Here is a 22238-nt window from a genome sequence, read left to right on the forward strand (position 1 = left end):
CATAGTAATGGTAAGTGTTCAAGCAAAATAAGATTAGAGAAGCTTCCCACTGCAGGTTTGCTTTGCTATTTGACAGACTGTATATGGGCTGAATCTTTTGTTTAGCTGGTATATTTTAATGATGCTGCTAATACCTTGTTCTCTGAAGTATTACATGGAGAAGGTTAGAATGAGTGTTTGAAGACACTGATGTTACTGTCACATCACTTAACTAGAAGTCCTGTAGCCATTCCCAAAAGCCAGTCAGTTAAAGCTCTAGCAAGTTAATCCCTCAAAACTGAAATAGCAAAAATTCAGCCATTTTTATTTTAGAAGTTAACAGTCCTAGAAAGAGTGAAATTACATCTATATATTCAGGGACAAAAAACATCAATTTTTTATTTTTTTTTTTTTTTTAATGGAGCTGTCTCTGGAGCACCGTGGTTCAGAAGAGCACCTGAAAGTGGAAAGAATGTACATTATAACTATGGTCTTTTGAGACAAATTCAGTGCTAACGATTCATTTCTAAAGAAACAAGTTATCACTGCAGGAGGCAGTAAATACTTAAGAACGCTGAGAAATGAGGAAGTAGAAAGTGAAAAATAGTCATTGCTTGTAACCAGTTTGGTTCAGTATACATGCTGTGATTTAGACATATCTATTGGTTGTTTAGTTTAAAAGAGGCAGGCTCTGCAGTTCTGAATTCTGACTTAAGAGATTTAGCGCTTGCTGAAAGAAGGGTAGAATGAAGTACCTGCACGAGGGGATAAAACATGATTGTGTTCATCTGTGCTATTTTCATGCATGTAAGCAAAGGGCACAGGTGCCCAGACTGTCAGTGTACGAGACACTTCAGCTGGGAGGCTGAAGCAAAAGCAGGAGCATTTGTAAGGGCAGACTGGTTTTGTACGTGAAGCTTGGGCAGACAGTGAGTTCCTTACCTTGCCATAATAAACTACACTCATATGCTTGTGTTTGGACAAACGGTTATGAGTGCCACTGTGTGTGTACAAAGTCAGAAGCTGTTTTTTAAAACACTGGTCCCAAATTGCTGTTTTAAATGTACCATATAGGTAATGGCAGCCTCACAAATGGTCAGTGATCATCACTGGCTAATCCATCTCATCTACGTGCCAGCTGACCAGTAAGCAGCACCCATGACTAAAGCAGTTTTATTCCTTCCTCGCCTGCCAGTAAGGGTTTATGGGATGGAGAGAAAATAAGTAATGATCTTTACTTTGCATTTCATTTTAACCACAGAATGTTTTCTAGTGCTTTGTTCAATCAGATTTTCAAAATACTCCAGAGATAGGGTTACACAAAAATCCAAGCCTAGTGGGTGGCTATTCCATAGCGTATTAGAACTTGCTATAATTTTTTTTATTATTATTTTCTAGATTTTCAAGACTTTCTTTTGGAATTCTCTGTGGACTTCATTAGAACTAATTGTCCCCTTCTTTCACTTGTCACTGTGGTAGAAGTTCTATTCCTTCGTAACATAAGAGAATCTGAGCTGTATACTTAAAACTCAATACTAAAATTAGAAAATATTAACTGACTCTGAAACATATCTAAAGGACTATGAACATGTACATTACTTTATATTTCAACTGTCGATATAAGTCTCTCATTTCCCATTCACAGTGTCAGAAGGCCATATCAATCAGTACTTAAAGTCCGTGGACAGTGGATATTTCTCTAAAGATGGTGCTTCAAGAAATATTAAGTATTAAAAGGTTAAAAACTAAGAAAACAGTAGCAAAAGAGAGAGAAAAAAGTTCTCCCATCAGGCCAATTGATTCTAAGGGCAGGGTCACTGAATGTAGCATTATTTCTCCTGGTCATGTTTCTTTCCTACCAGAGCTCCAAAGTAAGCTAACTGTGTAAGCAGGATTGAAATACACAACCCCCTTGTGACTGGAAGCAGTAAAGCATTCTCCACTTGCGGTTTTCTTCAAATGAGCCTGCATGGAATATGTGTTTGAAAACAGTGAAACTCTTTATTAATCAAGTACTTCACTTGCCATGCCAGCATAAAGTTTCATTTATGTCAAAACTCCCTTAAAAATGGTTTGGAGTAGTGTCTTGTACACAGACCTTCAACAGAAGAAATATTTTTGGAATTGTAAATACAATAATCGAGGCAAATATTTGCACCGTTTGAGAAGCTGCTGTAAGATCTTCGATCGTAGGTTACAATTCTGACATTTTACTTTGGTTTCCTACTGTATGGAAATAAGGACATTATATAGCTCTGCATCTAAAATACAGTGTCAGACAAGCTATCCTAATTACTAGAGGAGCGCTTTTGCTAACCATATCTTGTTTTCATAAGAAATATGTCACAATAAAAGAAATAGCACTCTAGATATCCCCATAAGAAGTGGTATCTAAAAGGAAACTCAGATTTTAGTATCTGCTCAATGTTAACTCAAGGCTCTAAACTGTTACCTGGTGTGCAAAATCTTTTTGAAACTATGGGTGACTGCATAACTGAAGATAGCTTTAAAAAGACGTACTTTCTTGAAACAGAGACCCCTACCACTGTTGAGCTAGCAATCTCCATTCACAACACCCCACTTTCCAGAACAAAAGTTCATGCAATGCATGTGCAGGTGAATGGCATTTTACTGGATTTTTTTTGTTTGTGAGAAGCTGAAGAGGGCATAAGGAGAGTACCGTGTCTATCCAGCACAAGTACACAGAGCAAAGAGCAAAGCCCAGAGAGAAAGGATTTAACATCTCTGTAAATAAGATTGCATTAAAGAGATGCCTGACCTCATTACCTCCTATTTCTTCTCCTAACTGGAAACAATCTGAATGACCTTGTACATTTGGCCGAGCACTAGGATTAGAAATGTTATCAGCCCTATTGGCAGATAGTCCCAATGGACTTGCTAGCCTGGACTCTGCTCCGTAGCATCACCTTCCTGTCCAGTGTCCGCAAGGGAGCATGGACCTGCTCTGCCATGTGAGACACCAGAGATTGAACTCTAATTCAGACAGTGGCAGTCAGGCTCCTTTTTATCTAACAGATAGCAGCAGTGGGGTATATGTCTGTCAGCTAAGCCATGGAAGGTTGGTGCAAAAGTCATGAACACTGAGCAGCTGTGGGGAGCCCAGCTCCATGGAAAGGGTGCAAAAGCCTGTTCAGTTCTCTGTGCTCACACAATTTCATGGTGTCCTCAGCATGTTCTCTGTGAATATCCCATAGAAGCACCATGGCTTATATGTTCTGTAAAATGCTGTTTAGCTGGCATAAGGACAGAAAAGTCTAGCCCTGTGTTATATATATTTACTTGCGTGAAGTATTTTCTTTTTTCAGTGGCTTAAAAAAGACCAGCCACTGCTCATTCATTCACTAGAAAAGACCCGCTGATCCTTTGACAGGTACAGCAGAAGTTATTTTTCATCATGGCATGAATAGTTTGTTTTGTTTTACAAAAAAGCACTTCACACCAAAGCACAGCCAGGAATTATCATTCTTCTTATGCTTGTACAGGTGCACTTTCTGAATTAGGCACACCAACTCAGGCGGGCTCCTAATGGAGTGATGACACTAACACTGCAACAATAGAAGGGGCCTCCAGGGATGCTGGCTGCAGAGCCGTGGTGCAATAGGAATGTGCTTTTTAAGAGAGCTACAACTTAAAGCATTCTGCAAAGCTGACAATGCTTTATACCACCTCTGTAGACTTCTCACTGCACAAATAAACACAAGTACAGTAAGCCATATCAGACTGTGGGATTTAAATCTCAGCAGCTTGTGTGGGAAGCGCTTGCAAGAAGTCAGTTTTCAACACAGGTCAACTCAAGGTGTGTGCTGAGACATCCAATCCACAATGCAAGTCTTCAGCTCATATCCTGTATCACTGATTCTTTTTTTTTCCTCTATCCATCTATATAGCTATTTATTTATTGAAAAAGGGATCTGGACTCTACACAGAAACTATGTGTGTGTTTATGGGTGCATGTGTTTGAACAGGGTCAAGTACAGCCATGTGAAAGAAGGAGTCACGGCAAAACTGTTTATTGTGACGTGTGAACGAAAGAGCTGAAGTATAAATAGTTGTGTGAGTGGCAGGGGCAATGAAGCCTGGTTTCCTGTAGAGTTAATGCTGAAGGCTGAGATCCTGTGTGGATTCACTGCTGTCTAGCAAATGCCGAGGTTAACATTGCATTGTGTGAGTGGGATCAATATGATCTCTCGTTTCTACTCAAAAGCTTATTTTAAGAAAACTTTCAGGAACTGGAAAGCTTGGAGAAGAGTACCCCTCTGATGAATATGTATGGCTGCTGCATTCAAATGCTGTTAAGAGCCCAGCAGCAGCAATACCACATATGTCTGATCTATTTAGGAAACCAAAATAATTTAATATCTAATTTAATATCACAAAATATGACAGTAATAATGAAGATGAAAGTCCCTTTTAGAGTATCTGAAACTTCACTGTTCACTGCTGAGCCAGATGTCTGGGAATCATTTCTTGTTCACTGTTTCTGCTTATGTTCTTGTAGAGCCAGGGGCCATGGCTGGTGCTCAAGCTGATGATGCACCAAAATGTCTCTGCAACATTGGTTATTATTCATGTCTTCAGCCCACTCAGCAGCCTGATTAACAAGGTGCATCTAATTCAGTGTAACTGTGTAGCCCATTGACTTGCATAGAACCACCAACATGCTTGAATTGCAGACTTGTTTAAGTAAATTGCAGAACTGCAGCCTTAAATAGAAAGTATGCATTAGAAGTATGTGGATCATGTCCATCCAAGGTTCAGAGGTACTGTACAGGAAAGTCTGGAGCTAGTTCAGGTTCTCCAGTGAAAATAAGGATTCATACTTTTAGGATGAATCTTGCCTCTGGTGTTTGTTATCTTTGCAGAACAGCCTGTATGTTGGAAAGCATGGAAAAAAAGTCATCTACCACATATTTCTGATATGGATTCCAGACAGGTAGATGGAAGTTGCCATTTACTGATATGACCACGTTCAGGTATTGTTTCCCAGATGCTTGTTCTTTGGGGGACATTTTGCCTAGTGTCAGTTACCAGCAAGATCTAGTTTTGAAATACTGCAGGACATGCCATCAATTTTCTCTGCAGCTTCTACATTGCGTTTCCACTGATAATTGAGGCTAGAGCACATTAATCATACAGAATGACAATATGGTCTTCTATTCTTTTAATTCCAGTCCCAGCACCCCGTTTAGCAGTAAGCACCATCAGTTGTGCTGTCCTGTGTCACACGGCACTGAGGCATCTTCCTGCAGAGCAGAGATAGCAAGGGGTAGGTGTACGTGGTAATGCAACAGTCCCCAGTGGGATTTCACCCAGACTAAATGTCTTTGTTTCTTGCTGGAAAGCTCTGTGGGCAAGAGCTTTTTGCTCCATATGTATCTGTCTAGTTCTTGCATTTTTCTCTCTTTTCTTAATCCTTAATATCCTCAGTTATTGCAGAGAAGATCATTTTATTCATGTGGGTGAATGCCATTAGAGTGATGTGTTGAAAGCATGATTTGAGAGGAAGTTGCTCACAGTAGCTTGTGGAAGAATGATTTGAAAGGTTAAAAAAAAGATTTACAAATAATCAGCACAGCTCAGTAGATCACTGAAGTGCTGCTTTGTCTGAGCTGATAGTCAGATGTCTGCAGCTAACTTACTCTTTCACAATAGTTAAATGTTATGATTTGAAACATACAGCAGATCTTATTGCTGACAGGGTACGGCTGTTTTCAAGAGATAGTGCTAATACAGTGACACAAGAGAGGCTCTGTTTTAGAGCTATCCAGCATTTTGGCCAATAGTGGCACCATTTCATGGAGCATTCATGAGCTCCTCTCCTGCAATAGTCTGCATTCCTTGAGTTCAAATGACAAAGTAGGGTCTTCAGTCTACACCCTCTCTGAGACACAGTGCATTACCCATTCCTCCTTGTGTTGTACAGCCACCTTAGTGCACACTATCATGGGAACACAAAGCAGCAAGTGGTCACCAGAATTCATGCTGCCATTCAGCAAGTTGTAAAAATTAGTTTGAGTACTTCTGCTATGATGGCAAGGGAGTTTAAATGTCTCATGAAAACCCAGAGGTACCTTTTGAAAGAAAGCAACATGATGATTTTGCTTTTTTGGGTCACCTCAAGCTTGGTTCAGTCCAAAAGCAGCAAGGGTAATTTTTTGGCATGACTTCTCCCTTGAGGACCCATACAACGTATGCCATGAGATGTCGTGGGAATCCTTGTGTTCTTTACATGTTCCACCTATTAACATCTTAAAGTCAATTACATGGATCACTGGATTTCTTGTTTTTAATTGTGTTCTGTCAATGCTCATAACCAACAGAAACTTCAGTCATGCTCTTTATAGTGATCAAGAAGTGTGGTGGCCAATCAATCCCAAGGCAAATGCTCTATTAACATTGTGTATTCCCACACGTCTGTCCTCAGTAGGGCAGCTCGGCAAATTGCTGGACCACACTCAGGTGAGGGTGTTCAGGCAGTCTGCCTGGAGGTCCAAGGGCAGATTTCATTTTGGGGGTTCATAGTTACAATGGCTGTCCAGAAACATTTTGAGAAGAACAACTCTTTGCTCCAAAAGCGGTATTTGGCACTTTGCCTGTGCTGTTTTACAGGGACAGATGTACAATGTTAGGGCTATGCTTATGTTCCCAATGGCCATAAATCCCTGAGAAGAATATGCTGATACAATGGAAACAGTGCAGATTTCACTGAATATGAATACGAAATACCTATAACGTACATATATATATACACAAAGCGAAAGATTAATATAATATTCATTAATAGTTAGCACTAATATGCAAATAATGGAAAACGTATAAAGTAGACCTCTTGATTCTCTGAACATTCTTATGAACATATATTAAGTTTAGATATGTTTTAGTAGAGTCTATAGGAGCAAAGTTCCTCCAGCACAAATTCAAGTCTATTTTTAGAAGAGCACTTGAAGAATTTCCTGCAGCTGAAAAGGACCTAAAATTTTTACAATACAAGTTTGAGGGCTTATGTGTGAGTTATTCAAAAGTGTCTGGGTGATTTTGGATTACAGATTCATTGAAAGTCACTGGGAATTTTGCTCCTAAAATGCTTTTGCACTTTTCAAAATTCTGCCATAAATCCGTAACTCTATGTTTAAAATTAAGCTGTAAAGTATATTTTGCAAAAATGAATTATGATGTCCACATTTGTTTTCTCTTGAATATACTTACTGAATGTTTTTAATGATGTCTTTTTTAATTGCTGGTCCTGGAAGCTCATGCAGAAATCTGAAAATCAGCAAATTTGTTTCGGCTCAGTCACCACTAAAGTGTAATATCAGAACAACGATTTTGTTGATGCACACAGCAAAGTATGGTAGACTCCTCATAGCATCCATATGGAATGGCTTCCATATCTCTGTATAAGATACAGCAATGGAAAGATATGATAAAAGTCAGCAGAATTGTAAGAGAGGAACCATTTATGAAGCCAAAATCTTAGAACAGACAAAAGTGTCCTTTTCAGACATTAGTATAATTAGCCATCAGATTCAATGCCGCATGACATTACAGCAGTAAAAAGCATAAGAGAGCTCATAAAGGGATTAGAGCATTATGGAAGATGGGCTTACTTGTGACTGTTACACATTGAACCATCTTAGAAGTTGGTGCCCATTAAGATCCAGAGCTATGGCTTGCTGGAAGGCAGGAAAAGAAATGGTGGAGAGGACTGACTTATTCATGTAAGTTGTTAATACCTCTCTCTCTCAGTCTGTTTTAATGATCACAATGGAGAGAAGATTAGATGCAGTATGGTAGTCCTTAAGTGAATACTATTTGTTGTTGCATAGGTATTCATGTGTAACAGAAGTGGAGAAGTGCAAACTGTTTCCATACAGTTCTGATTCATAAATACTGACAAAGGTAAAGGATATTTAGGAATCTGATATTATTGATTTCTGCAAGAGCAGAAATGTTGTCACCATGTCTTCAGGAGCTCTTGCTCCACAGGAACCTGAAGAAGTATTTTGAGATTTCTATGAAAAATAAGTTATGTTCCTAAGGTTCACTGTAGGATGACTGCCTTGTCCCAAGCTCTTTGAGGTTGGAGTTATATAATAGGTTTGGAGAACTCCTGCGTGAGGACAGTGTAACTCAGAGGAAACTTCTGTTTGTCAGGTTGTGTTTTTAAGTTGAATTCTCCTTCAGTTGACAGCTCCAGAGTCTTCAATAAAAAACATGCCTTCTCAAAAAGAAAGCATTTCCTGAAGTGTCACAATCCAAACTGGGCTGCCCAGGGAGGATCGTAGCAGTTCTGTGATTCCCTTGGGCTAAATTAAGGTGAAATGACACCAAACGATCAATTAAATGCTTTATTGATGATAGAAACAACGTGAACTTGGCAAGTGTAACAGTAGGCAACCTGAACTAGGAAAGCCTAAGGCAATGTGGGTTCTAACTGAAATACTTAAAAGAAAGGAAAAAGAGGAAAAGGCGGGGGAGGGGAGAGAGAGAAAGTTATCACCACCCTTGGATCCTGCGATGATGATGATAGATGAGGTGATCCTCTGGTGGTGGGCATGCACCTGGCTTTGTCAGAGTCGTGTCTTTTACAAGCCAGTCTCCACCTCTCAGTTGCATCAAGTCCATCCCCTTGATGACTTACATGGTTCTTGTTTCAGAATGTTCTCAATCCTCTGCGCAGGTGTAATTGTGGGGAGTGGTTGACAGGGGTCTTTTGGGTGGTTGTGAGCCCCTTCCTCAAATGAACTCTGTATGACCTCTGGCCATATATGGCGAGTTGTGAGGCACATCAGAAATACGGAACTGCACATCCTCTGACATGCCTCCCCACGCTCTGTGACAACCAACTTCTTACTTGTGGTTTGGTGTTGCCACGAAGATCTTAACTTGTTTTGCCACAATGTTTGAGACATCAACCAACTGCCACGATGTTTGAGACATCAACATACATTAACTCTTTCAGTCTCTCACATGAAGCTACAGAATTTTTTTTTTTTTTTTACTTTTTAACCAGTCTTCCCAACAGCTGTGTTGCTTGACGAGGTGCCATGTTCATATTTGTGGGAGAGCCATTTTTTGTACATTAACAGTGTTTCAGTTATCACTTACTATGCAACATTTTGGGTTCCAAGGAAAAGGAAATATTAGATTTCCAATGCAATACATAAGCCTTATTTATATAATTGTTAGATAAGATCCTTAAGAGTCCTCACTCAGTTTGAATTCCTATATATCAGTCTGGACACGTGCACATATGCATTTGCCTTGAGTGTGCAGTGAGTCCAAAGCCTCTGGATATATTGGACCTACTGTCTACCTACTGAATACAGGTTAAGCCCATATAAGATATGTCAACCATGTTTCTGATGTGTTACAGGAACAAAATTATTTTGCTGCACACACAGTAAGCTCACTCTACCTGGGATGCACTGACCTCACTGCTTCTGTATGCATGGACTTATACCTGAGCATCTATGGCTGCCATCTGCCAGGGAATTTGAGCTGTCAGATAACTATTGGGCTGACCAGTTAGCCATTTAGAACCAGGACAAGTGCATGAAACTCACATTCACCTTAGACAGAACAGCAGGAAAACAGACATCACAGCTGGCAACATATTCTGACATTTCTGAAGCAGTCATGGCAGACCCCTCACCTTATTTCTTTCACCTAGCAACCTTCTTTGAAATAAATAGCATTTTCAGTTAACACATGGCTTGCTAAGGCACATTACTTAGATGTTGAAATTAGTACTACAGACTCCTCAATTTTATTCCTCGTTTAGGAAATTACAGCTTTCTTCTTCACCTCTCAGGCTTCTAATGAAGCTTATTTGATATTAATAAAGTGCTGGACATGTAATTGGCAAAACCAAGTTCAAAGTACTTCATCAACATTGGCCAAAAGGTAGCTTAGAGGAGCACTTCATAGGTTTCTCTTGTGACCTTGAGAAGCACAGGAAGGCTCTAGAATACTGTATGTCCCCAGTAGGTGGGACACCTCTGTGATCCTGTTCTTAACTCCTGAAACAAATTTTCTTGCTATTGTGCCAGGACTGAGAATAGGAGGGAACTCATTCTTTTGGTCCAGTGAAGCGAAGAAAGTTGAAGCTGACAGTTTTCAAGTGAAGAATGCTGATGTCACTTTCTACAATTCCTAGATGAGTTGGAACAGTCTTCTGTTCAAGGACCATGATGTTTGCTGTCATAGTTCCCCTTTTTTCAGAGATTTTAGATGAGATTCTCCACCCTAGCAGCTTGTACAGGTTGTAGAGGCATGACAATTCCCCTCTTGAAGCACTAGGACCATATTATGCCAGCCTTGAGTTCCTTAATGGGCATGCAGTTACCTCATTAAGGGCAGCTTTTCAGTACGTTTAAGACAAGTCTTCTGGAGACTACTGTACTTTATGCTTGCATAGGAAATGTCTAAAAAAAATGTGTTTGAGAAATGCCTATTTTGAATGAAGTCTAGCCATCATAGATCATTGCAGTTCATTTTGAATCAGCTACGTCTTTCCCCCTCTGGAAAATCAAGAATCCACCATGGCCAGATTCATCCGCCATGCAGACTGGCTTAGCTTGAATGTGAGATGTCTAAATTGAAGTGAATTAATACTATTCTGTGTAATTATGAAAGGAAGGTTGCATATGATTTCCAGTCATTTGTGCAATTGTTGAAGATGTCAGCTACTCCTACGTATAAGCTATATTATGCGTCAGTATAGACGTAATCTACACTACAGTGGTTTTTGTTGAGAAGATGGAAATGAGATGTTAGCTTTTCTCCTTGGTTTCAGAACTTCAGGCAGTTCTTTTTTTTCCACTAGACTCTATAACTGATTGATATATTCCTATTTCTTCATATCCAGACACAGAGCTTATGAATGGATATACAGAGGGTAGGTGCACTGTGCATGTTTTTCCTTCCAGGCAAAAGATTTCCTTCTGACCTCTCAGTCATACCCAAACAGAGTTTAAATTTTGCCTGTGGAGTACATCTGCATGGAACTTTAGGTGCGTAATCTGCCTGGCATTCGGTCATCTTATGTTTTAAAACACTTGGCTTTTAACGTTTTGGCTCAGAAGGAGGGATTTTGATCCCTACACATTTTATAACAGACTTCAAATATAGTCTAGGGAAAATTAAAATTTTACCCATATATGGAAGAAAGTTGTCAGTCTCAGAGCATGTTCTAGATGGCTGCTTTGCAATGTCCAGGGAAAAGAGCTGGGAGTAGCTCATTTTATAGCTAGAGTGAAAAATGTGGTTTTTGTAATGTGAACAGCCCACTGAAAACATGATCAAATATTCCCTTCGACAATATTACATTTTAGTTTATTTCCCATTGCCTAACACCAGGCATTTAGATAATGATGGCTGTCTTATAGGAAACTAGTTGGATGGATCAAAATTAAATTGAAAATTTTCAATAGGAAATTAGGTAGCATAATATAATACTGTGCATGGTGCATTTTTGTTACCTTGAATATCCCAAATTAAAAAAAAGAACACAATTTTTTAATGTTTTCTTGTAAACAGAACCTATTCTCAGTTAACTTAGTTTGCAACAATAATTAAAATATGACCACTTCTGCTTATGCATTGTTACATATGGATGTAATGTGGACCACAAGCGGATTATTGACTAGCTGGGTTGACCTAGCATAGAAAGGTCCTTTTGAATTGGAGTGTTAGAGAAAAAAATTTGAAGTGTTAATCTGAATTATGTGTAGGAAGGAACAGTCTGGTTGAATGTTTGAATGCATTTGAACACATCAGCTTCTGATAATGCTTGTTGTGTCATGCTACCTGTGTGACTTCAAGATTCACTTCTTTTTTTTCCACTATTATTGCTGTTTGGTCGTCTATCAGATTTTACTTATGCACCAAGTAATACTTTGTTGACTTCTTTCTTTCCCAAGAATAAACAAAATGCATCCTGTAGTCCAGAGTTCCCAGCTGTAGAAAGACTGTTAGATGACTCTATTCATAGAAATTGCTGAATATTAATTATTATGTTTAGATTTCTTGATACAAAAAATACACTATAGCTGAGCTTTAGATCCAAAACAGTCTTTACTAAATTTGTACTTAAAATGATGCTTTTTTCTTAACAGAGATGTTAATACACCAGACCCATACAAGCAATAAATGACACTGATAAGAAAAGTCTAGTAACAATATAGTTTTATTGTGGAACAAATTGCAATTGTTATCCTTATAGCTGTTTAAATAACACACACTAGGAGTACTGCTTTTTAATCTGTTGATTTTAGTGTTTGTACTGTGCCCATCAGAACAGTGTAAAAAGTGTCTCCAGGGCATGTAAGTGCCTAAAAGCATTTAAGATCCAAACTCAGGAAATGAAAGACCAAACCCCCCCACTGTGATGGAGCCACTTATTTCGGTATGATTTTCTCCAGAAACTACCTGCAATGTGAATAATAAGCCTATGAAAATCAAGGTATTGACACTTCTCAAATATGCTTCAGAAGAGATTTATTTCATCTTTTTAAAAGGTCCGGTGTGGTCTGACTGTCCCTTGGACCTGGCAGCCTGATGGAAGCAAGGCAGGGGCTCACGCAGGGTAGCAGAGGAGGCACCATCTAGAAAGCAGTTTTGATCGATGGGGTGAATTCCTATGCTAACATCTAACTTTTCACTCCATCTCTCCTAGAAGATTGGCTAATCCTGCATATTCTTAAAACTGAAGTATTTATCATAGAGACCAGCACTAATATTTGCAAGGTGAGAAGCAATGGAAATTTCACGTGGTTGTTATTTTGCATGCATATTCAGCCAATAACAAATATGAACTATTCATCATATAAAACAAATTTAATAAAAATCCTCAACCTTCTTTCATTAAAACCAATAATTAACAGCTTCCATCATCTAGCATTAGTCATTACTGAGTGATCAACACTTACTACTGTCTGTTATAATATTTACTTAGTGTTGGTAAACATCAAGTTTCATAAATTTTATTTAGTTGCATCTTGGATAAATCTGGCACAAAATACGGCAACAAATAAAATCTGGGCTTTCATAAGTTGCAGATGTTGCATCCAAACTTCTCATTATACCTGGCAGTAACTTGGCATAACAGAACCTAGGGAGGCTTTAGTTTAGCACTAGGCAAACTCAGAAATAGTTTGTGGCAGGATGGTTTAGGACTGTCGTCTGAGTAAGATCAGAAAATATAGGAATCCCTTACAGGGGTGGACAAAACAGAAAATAATAAACACACCAATCTTACTTTTAAGATCAACCTAGAAAAATATTACATGTATAATAAATATCAAAACCCCTCAACAATAAACCTCAAGCCCTTTGAAGTTATCCACTCTTGTGTTATGTTTACTTGTTCTTTATGTCATGATTAAACCATTTCAATACTGTCTGCGAAAATGTTGCTTTACGAACACTAGTTTGTTCTTAAAAGCTTCTTCTCCTCATTATAAAGCACCTTGAATAATTTTCAGATCATATTTTTTTAAAAAAGCCCAAAATATTAGCAGATACTTCTTTGTAGTCTTAGCACGTATAAAAAATATTTATACAGACATTGCAATACAATCTCCTTATTGTATTTCATGTTTCTTGTGAAGGAAGTCTTTTGTTGATGTCTTCGTCTTGTTTCTAGGATGCCTGATATTGTTGTTCTCTGGACACTTTATTGCTGAACATACATTTTGTTAGAGTTTAGCCAATCCATCTCACTACTCACTCACTCAAACAGGAGGTGCTTGCAGTACACAAGCAACAGGAGAATATAAGCATGTGTTTATTTAAAAATGTAGACACATCATATCAGGAAGTCATGCACTCCAAAGTGCTTAATGACTGTATACACTGGAACATCATGGTATGATTTATTATTGTCGTATGACTCAATGAATTACTTAATGACTTAGAGACAGGGGCTGCAGTCCTCAATCAAAAAAACCTGTAATTTAATTAATGGAAGTCTTTCTTAGTCTGGGACCACAGCATTTTTACCTGGGAAAACAGGAAAGAGAAGTATTTCATTGGTTTCAACCTTTGTGTTCAGAAGAGAGAGGGGTAACTGAACCTATATTCCTTTTGTAAACCTTCAGCAAAAAACCAAAACGGATTGCAAAAGGTGTTTAGTCATTACCTAGAGAGAAAAGACAGATTCATGCACTTTGGACAGTAAGCTTAAGTCTAGTTTTACTCTCATATGCACTGGGTTAAATAAAACTCTGTTTTAAGAAAATGAATATTTAAGTCTGAATTTTTCTCTTTTAAAAAGCACAGAACAAATGATTGAAAGGTAGAGCACACATTTTATCTATTTGCTTTAAAAATAAAATTTTAAAAAATGGATAAAAGTGCAGCAAAATCACTCCAAACCGGTCTTGTTAACAGAGCAACATTTCCCTCTAGTGGTCATCCAAAAGCAGTTAACGATTCCTACGATTATACCCCAGAATGAAGAGTAAAACGTGCAGTTAGCTTTCCAAGTGTATGTGCAGGTAGTCCTGCCTGGTTGCTTTTGTAAACCCCCCCGGGGAAGGGAGAGGCCGCGAGCTGCGCTGGGGTCTCACATTCAGCCCCTCCTCGCCACCCTCTGCCACCGGCGAGCCTGTGGGTGCCGTCACTTGGGCTGCGACCCAGTGGGAGCGCGACACCTCTGGGCACTGGCAGGAGATGTGAGAGATGGCCGGATGGAGATGCGCAGCATTTGCACAGTAATGAAAGCACCTTCTGCTATAATTTCTGCACGTATCCAGTTTCTATTTTTAAGATGTATATTTTTTTTAAAAGTCCATATTTGAAATTATAGGGCTTGTTGTTTTTTTTTTTTTTTTTTTTTTTTTAATTGTGGTTCAAGTTATTAAGAGGAAACTCTACTGCTTTGGAACATTTATAAAGAGAAATAGCCACCGTGTACCCAACTGGAAGGGGCAGAGAAGGACATCATCATATTATAAGAAGCACTCATGAGACAGAGGAAGCTGAAAAACAAGATAGGCACCTTGAAGTCACAGGTCATGCAATGAAGGCATCTCAGTCTAACACAACCATGGTGGAAATAGCAGAAAACTCCAATTGCGATGAGTCCATATGGAACGTTTTAGAGGTGTTAAGTTCCTAATTAGAGATATTCAGGCTTCAGCACGCTGTGGTGCACAGATGTATGGCTGCTCAGAGCAAAATTGAAGGTAGGTAATGTGGGCGGTCATGATAAAAAGTAGAGTTGATTGAAAACATTTACAAATACCAGAGAGCCAGGTCAAGGAGGGGCTGTGCCAAAGTAGGAAGGTTTCTTGTGCACTTTTAACTTATTTCCCTCTAGTTCTCCATTTCATTTAGACAACTGTTGCACTCCCGAACCTCAGGTCCTGTATAGCATTCAGAATGGTGAGTTTTATTAATTTTATTCATAATAAGTTCAGCTCTGAATTTTATGCTGAGAAGATTTTGAGTGGAAATGAGATATACTCATTTCTGAGATTTTTTTGTTCCTGAAAGGATAGGAAATGGTTGGAGAGAGAGTGGAAGAATGCTCATGTTAGCAAAGACACAGATAAATGTTCACACATTCCTGCTCTGATGGAGTGAGGAAGAGCAGAAAAGAGATTAAAGGAGTAGAGGAGCACGGAGGAGGAGGAGGAAGGAGATGAAAGGAGCCTGTAGATGATGGTGGAAAAAGGAGAGAAATGTCTCAAGCTTGGATATCTTCAGCTTTGTAATGAATGTACAATATTTGGCAACTGTGTTATGCCAGGTTTCTAGTAAAGGATTTAAGAGCTTTTCCGACGCTCCAAAACTGATATGCAGACACACCTCCAGCTAATAAGATATATTCAGCAGATGTGAGTGAGGGCTGAGCATATATAACATGACGATGAAAGGAGAAATTGCAAATACATTTTATCAGGCATAGTTTTATAAATATTTGGGGGGGGGGTTGTCTATTTAAGAATTAAGAGTTAGACAAGAATTAACAAGTTAGACTGCACTCTGTCTCCTTGCTGTAGACCTTGGCACTGGAAATAGTATGTCTGGTCATGAGGCTGGAGAAGTTAGGCAATATCTCATTAAACTGAATCCTCCTTGAGAAGAAATATAACTCACATTGCTTGAAAAATTGAAAATTAAACATGATGAATTACTCCTTACATATCTGCAGTTCTCAGACAGACAGGTCCAAGCCTCAAAGGCTGGTTCCAGATCCTGTAAGGGAGTTGGTTTAGCCAATTCCAGAGCTAAGCCAGGTGGGGCCTCTGTGAAGTTCACCAGTGGATCCACACTTCACTGGATTTTGGGTGGATTTTGTCAGGACATAAACATATAATGTGTATACAATCTATCATGGGAGAGAGCAGATAACCATATGATTTTGTGACTCAGTGATGCAAGTTGACATTTTTATATACTTTCTCTTAGCCACCGTAATTAAAAGCGACTTTCTGTAAATGCTGCTATACACTTGTTTCATAGACCATTGGCTAGTCTCAGGCTCCTAAACTGTTATTTCTCCATCTACTCCTCTTACTCAAACATAAGACCCCATAAATCTGTCATTTTTAATGTAGTCAGAACTTGTTGCACTTAGAGCTGCGTATGCTTTTCCATATTTCTGAACAGTGCTACAATGAGGCTGAGGTTGTGAGATTAACTGCTCATCGTCTTGACAAGTGCTGATGCATGCGTGGCCCACTCGCTGTAAGCACTGGGAAATCTACTGTATTTTTTTGAGGGGTTAATCATGGTAGCCTGCAGTCTGTAGAGCAAGGATTTGGCTTGTAGACAGTGTCTGTGGTCTGAGTTTGTTAGTTCTCAGATTTATGCCTCAGTCTTTGCTAGAAGTGCTGGGAATCTGAGTGGTGGGGTTTTTTTACCCTTCTTTTTATTTTTTTCTTTTTGGCATTTGAATCTTTTCATGACCCTTGAGTCATTAAACAGAGTTCACAGTTTGTCCTTAGAATTCAAGCCTGTTCAACAAAGATTTGGTATACTGAAAGTCTCAAGAATATAGCACAGATTTTTCAAATTATTTGAATTATAATTCACTCACTTTATGATTATTATGAATGCATATCCCATAAATGTGAATGTTTCCATACCTGTGAAGGTAGTGTCTTTAAACTTCTGTTACCTGCTTATTGTTTGCAATGGTTAAAAACCCAGAAAAAAATGAACGCTTTCTGGATTTTTCTGCCCCTTCATAACCGATTTACTTTTTTAGATTCTTTGCGTTGATTCCTGCCACATACAGTAAGTTCTTTTGTAAGTTGTTCTTCAGGGGCTCTGTTCCCTTTAGATCTGCAAGACAAAAGACGATACCATGTATATCTAATGCTGGAAAAACACAGTGAAAGAATGCAGAAATGTGTGACCATCTGGCTGCTTGTCCACTTGAGCACAGGCTATAGGGGTCACTGAGACCCCTCAGAGTGCTATTGATACCGGACCCTGACAGGAAGCACTTCAGCTGGTCCCCACAGGACAGAGGCCGATGCACTCAGAGGTGTGTTACATCTTCAAACGCTGGAGCTGGTGACAAACCAAAGGAAACTTCTACCGTTTCCAAATGCTCTTCTCCTTGGTAATATGCTGAATGGTTCCTATCCCCTCCTGATAATCTGTGGTTTAGGGAAATAAGTATCTCTCAGAGACTTTCTTCTTGCCTCACTAACACCTCTGTGAAAGGCAAGTTAAAGTCCTACTTGGGGGAATAACTTGTTAAAAATACTGAAGTCATGATGAAGCAATGAATATTAAAAATATGAGCAGCACAGGGATAATCTGACTGCAGGGGAGGGAGGGAGGAAGGAAAGGGACAGTGCAGCGATGCAGGTACAAACCTCACGCTTGATGTGGACCACAAGCACTTTTGCTTGTGCTTATCAGAGCTGCAGGGGCAGTTTAAAGATCCTTACCCTCCTACTAAAAACCCAATTCCTAAAGGCTGATAGGCCCAAATGAAGGACAAAACAATAATTGGGAGGGCAGAGAAAACGCATTTGCAACTACACAACTCTTTGAACTCCTCACTTGAGAATGGGATATGCTGCCTGTAAGATCACAAAAGTTTCCCAGAGGTTTTCCCAGTTTTATACTGTTGCAATTGTGAACTCACATAGACTTCATACAGGAGGTCAATAGGCCTTCAGCAGTATTACGCATGCACTGCCAATAAATGCCCTGAGATATTGGTATCCAGACTGCCCCTATGGTCTGTAAGTAATTCACATGTTCATAAATCCACAAAGGAAATACTGTACACACGTAATAGTTTGAAGAGACAAAGATGCCAAAACAAAAGTCTTTTCTTTGTTGTTGGGTAGTTTGTTTGATTTTGTTTTCAGTGCTAGTCTTTCCTAAAGGCAAAGTCTTTATGAACCTCATTAGTCATTTTCCTCTGTCCCTGCCTGTGCCTCAAAATCTCTTGTGCTTTTTTTTTTCTTTTCTGATTCTATGCTACTTTCATATATTCTTCTTCTATATACCTACTGTCTATATAGGCATATACAAATGTATATATAAATATGCAGTTGGATGATTATTTTGAAGAAATTGAAAAAATACTGTGTGATATTACTTTTTATTACTTTATGACACTGTATTTAATTGCAAGTTCTTGAAGCAAAGATATATATATAATTCTTATCATTTTAAGCATGATTATTACTTGGGATCATTAGAGAAGAGATAATGGTAGGTCAAACCCTCTCAAACATGACAGGATTTTGAACTTGTTTCTTACGTCCTTAGCTGAGCCCAAAAACCTTTGCAACATTTGACAAAAGAGAAAACCCACAGTAATATTTAATCTTCTGCTGGGGCTTGTGAGAAGGATTTGACATTTCATACAGGTTGAAACCCTCACATAGGTTCATTGGAGGAACATGAGACTGCCAGGTGAGGCTGTGCTACTTGATTGGTAATGAGACAGTGCTGCCATGAAGGCGGCCCTGGGTAAGTTGAGTCCTGGAGGAAATGGAGTTGTAAGTGCCACTGAGTTGGTGCAGTGGGCTAAGAAGACCTGGACATCCCAAGACCAGTGGGGCTCCACAGAAGGCTGGAGGGACTGGAGGAACCCAGTCACCTCCTGCCAGTGAAGTGGTCCAGGAGCTCCTTTGCCCCTCAGCTGTGCAGCATAGGTGACTTGTGTCTTGCGGCACTCAGCTGTATGATCAATTTAGTCTACGACAGATAAGATCAGGGAGCTTGAACAACCTTGAGCTAGAATATAAAGAAAAGCAAGGCAGCAAAGACTATGAAATTAAAATGAATCAACTAATGCAGGTAAACTTGGTATCCTTATTTTTCATGATACAATAATCAACCAGTAGATAAAGTGGATGCAGCAGAAAGAGTCTGGATAGATGAAAATGACTGACACCAAAGTATGCTACATTGGAAAGTAGTTTGGAGTAACAGTATAAAAATAGAAAAGGAAAAATAAAGGCTGCATATTGGAAGAAGCACCCTTGCTTCTAGGTGTACTTAGTTGTGGAAGTTGTGTAAGTGAAATAAAACATAACATTGCAAATTCTGAAGCTGTTTTTCAAACGTTAATGGGGAAAAGGCACATGGGCAAGGAGTTAAGGTAAATTTGTCTGAAGATTTTTTCACTGTATATTTTTTCTTGTTAATATAAGAGGTATCTCCTATTTAAAGTTAGCTTTAATATGAAAGGTGATGTCTGCCAGGTTTTTAAGATCTTTGTACAATTCTTATTTTTTAATCATTGAGGCTTCAATTAGTGCCAAAGGAAACAGAATTTTTTTTTCTTCTAGCCTAAGTGTTAATGTCATTTAATAAAAGTACTCCATTTTCAATACCATTATATCCTAAATTCATCTGAATGCTCTAAAATGTCAATTTTTCTGATCTAAATTTATGTATGGGCTTAGATTTAAAATATAATACTTTAATTGCAGGAAGCAACTTTTCATCTATAAACAAACCTATTGCAGCTCTTCAGGTGTTAAAGATTTTTATCCTGAACTATACATCTAAGCATGCAAGCCAGTAGTTTTGGATACAAAATATATAGGTGCAGTTATGGTTACACTTTTTAAAATTCATTGTCCATGTAATTGCACAGTTATTACAGTAAATCACATAATGTTCAGTGTTACAGAATGGCTTGAACCTCTCTCCCTGGCCCCTCAGCATCAAAATAGATACTTGGAAGTTAGTATGTTAACTTAGAGGAGAAATTGAACACATATACCAGAGTTCTCTTATTTGATTTAAAAAAATGGATAATGGAAAGAAAAGAAGCAGCATATAAGAACAATCATAGAATCATAGAATCATAGAATCATCTAGGTTGGAAAAGACCTTTAAGATCATCCAGTCCAACCATTGTTGTTTCTGTGGTAAGTTACATTCTGCTCAGGTTGTTACACATCACTAAGCATATCCCAGCCAGCCTAGTGATTTGTTGAGACAAACTTCTCTGGCAAAGGTGATCCTAGAACCCAATCATCCCTTCTTAAAAGGCATAAAAAGAAGATTAGCATACAGCCAGCAGGGCTCGTGCGGTGGATTCTCTTGGCTCATCTTGAAGTGCTCCAGTGAGGTCTGGCTTGTTTTGCACTGTTCAGGATCATTTCTTTTGCCACTCATGGAAGTCTCAATGATTTAAAAATAATAATAGCACAAATAGAACACATGACCTCTAACCCATTCCTCTTTGATTAAGTCTCATTTTATAACAAAACTATGACTAATGTCTCTTCCTTTGCCTTCAATAAACTATCATATAATCTGTCTATTATTCTTAATATCCTCTTGCCCCAATAAGACATTTGTGTTTTGTTTGGATTCCCCTGAATGGGGTGAATATTATATCTATAACCTACTGGAAAGCATTTCTTCTTAGACATATTGGCAGGGCTAATTTTGTTTTTACAGGTGTTTGTACTTGGAAAGGGGTTAGCCACAGTCTTGAAGGCTCTACCGCACTGGTACATCACAGGAGCACAGTGTGCTGTGGGTCCTTGAGCTGTTAACGGGAGGCAGGGAGGGAAGGTTAAATTAATCATTTATGCTTTATTTATACTTTCTCTTACTTGTGGAGTTGGACAAGCGGATGCCAGTTTTCCTCAGCTAAGGGCTGTCTGTGTGACATGATGTTTGATACCACAATTTATGCAATTTCTATTATATTATAAATCAAAAAGAAGGAAATACATAGGAGTTGCTGCAGTACTGCGCTTTTGCCCATCAGCTGGACAAGCTAACAAAATCCCCAAAACTTCTCTTGAGAAATTTTGCTTTGAATCAAACAGGAGTACCAGCTCAATAGTGTTTTTTTCTTATCTTTGCTAAGATTTCTCTTTTCTTTGTGCTATGAAAACTCAAGTCATGACTCAGTTTAGTAGATTTCTTGTAGAATGATCTGAGGGAGATCTTTCTGGAATGGATGATGCTTAACTACTTGATCCAAGCTAGCAAGCAAGAATAGAAAAAAATTGCTTGCTTTTTTTTTTTTCCCTCCTCTTTTATATTGGGATTCTAAATATATAATTCCAAAATTCCAGTTATCCTAATTTAAAGAAAGTGTCCCTATTCAGCAAATTAAAAAAAAAAAAAAGCCATGGACTTAAACAAATATGCTTACATTCTATCAAAGGAAATAAGCTCAATGTTTTGCTGAATGGGAAAGGATTTAAACACATGCTTAAGTGTTTGCCAGCATTGTGGTCGCAGACTGATATCACCTCCTGAAAACTCTGTCCTTAGGCTAACTGAGCTCACCAAACAAACTCATCATGTCAAGGGGATTCATGAAACACTGCTGGATGAGCAAGGTATCAGTCAAACTTACTACAGTTGCACAGGAAATGCTTTTTTGGAGCAGAGACAAGCTAAGGCAGCAATGGGCTCAGCCACAACATTAGGTTCAAAAGGGAAGTATTTGCATATCTCCTGTTAATTAAGATTTTTCTCAACAGAGGCTCTTCAACAGGAAATTTATAATGACGTGTTTTGTCTTTTACTGACCACAGTACAATCAGCCATGGGCATGTACCAGGCAGGGTGAATCCGGTCACCGAAGATGACAATCCTTTCTAAGAGGTTCTCTTTCTGATCTCAGATAAGATAAGTGCAAAGCATGAATGACTGCCCTGCAGTGTAATAGAATTGCAAAACTAGTGATATCAAAGCCAGCTGTACTAAGCATGACTCCCAAAACAGCTCTACATGTGGAGTTAATGTGGGCCCTGTTTTTGCCTTGCAGTGCT

Source organism: Pelecanus crispus, chromosome 4 (genome assembly GCF_030463565.1).
Source record: "Pelecanus crispus isolate bPelCri1 chromosome 4, bPelCri1.pri, whole genome shotgun sequence".
In the NCBI taxonomy this organism is placed as follows: domain Eukaryota; kingdom Metazoa; phylum Chordata; class Aves; order Pelecaniformes; family Pelecanidae; genus Pelecanus; species Pelecanus crispus.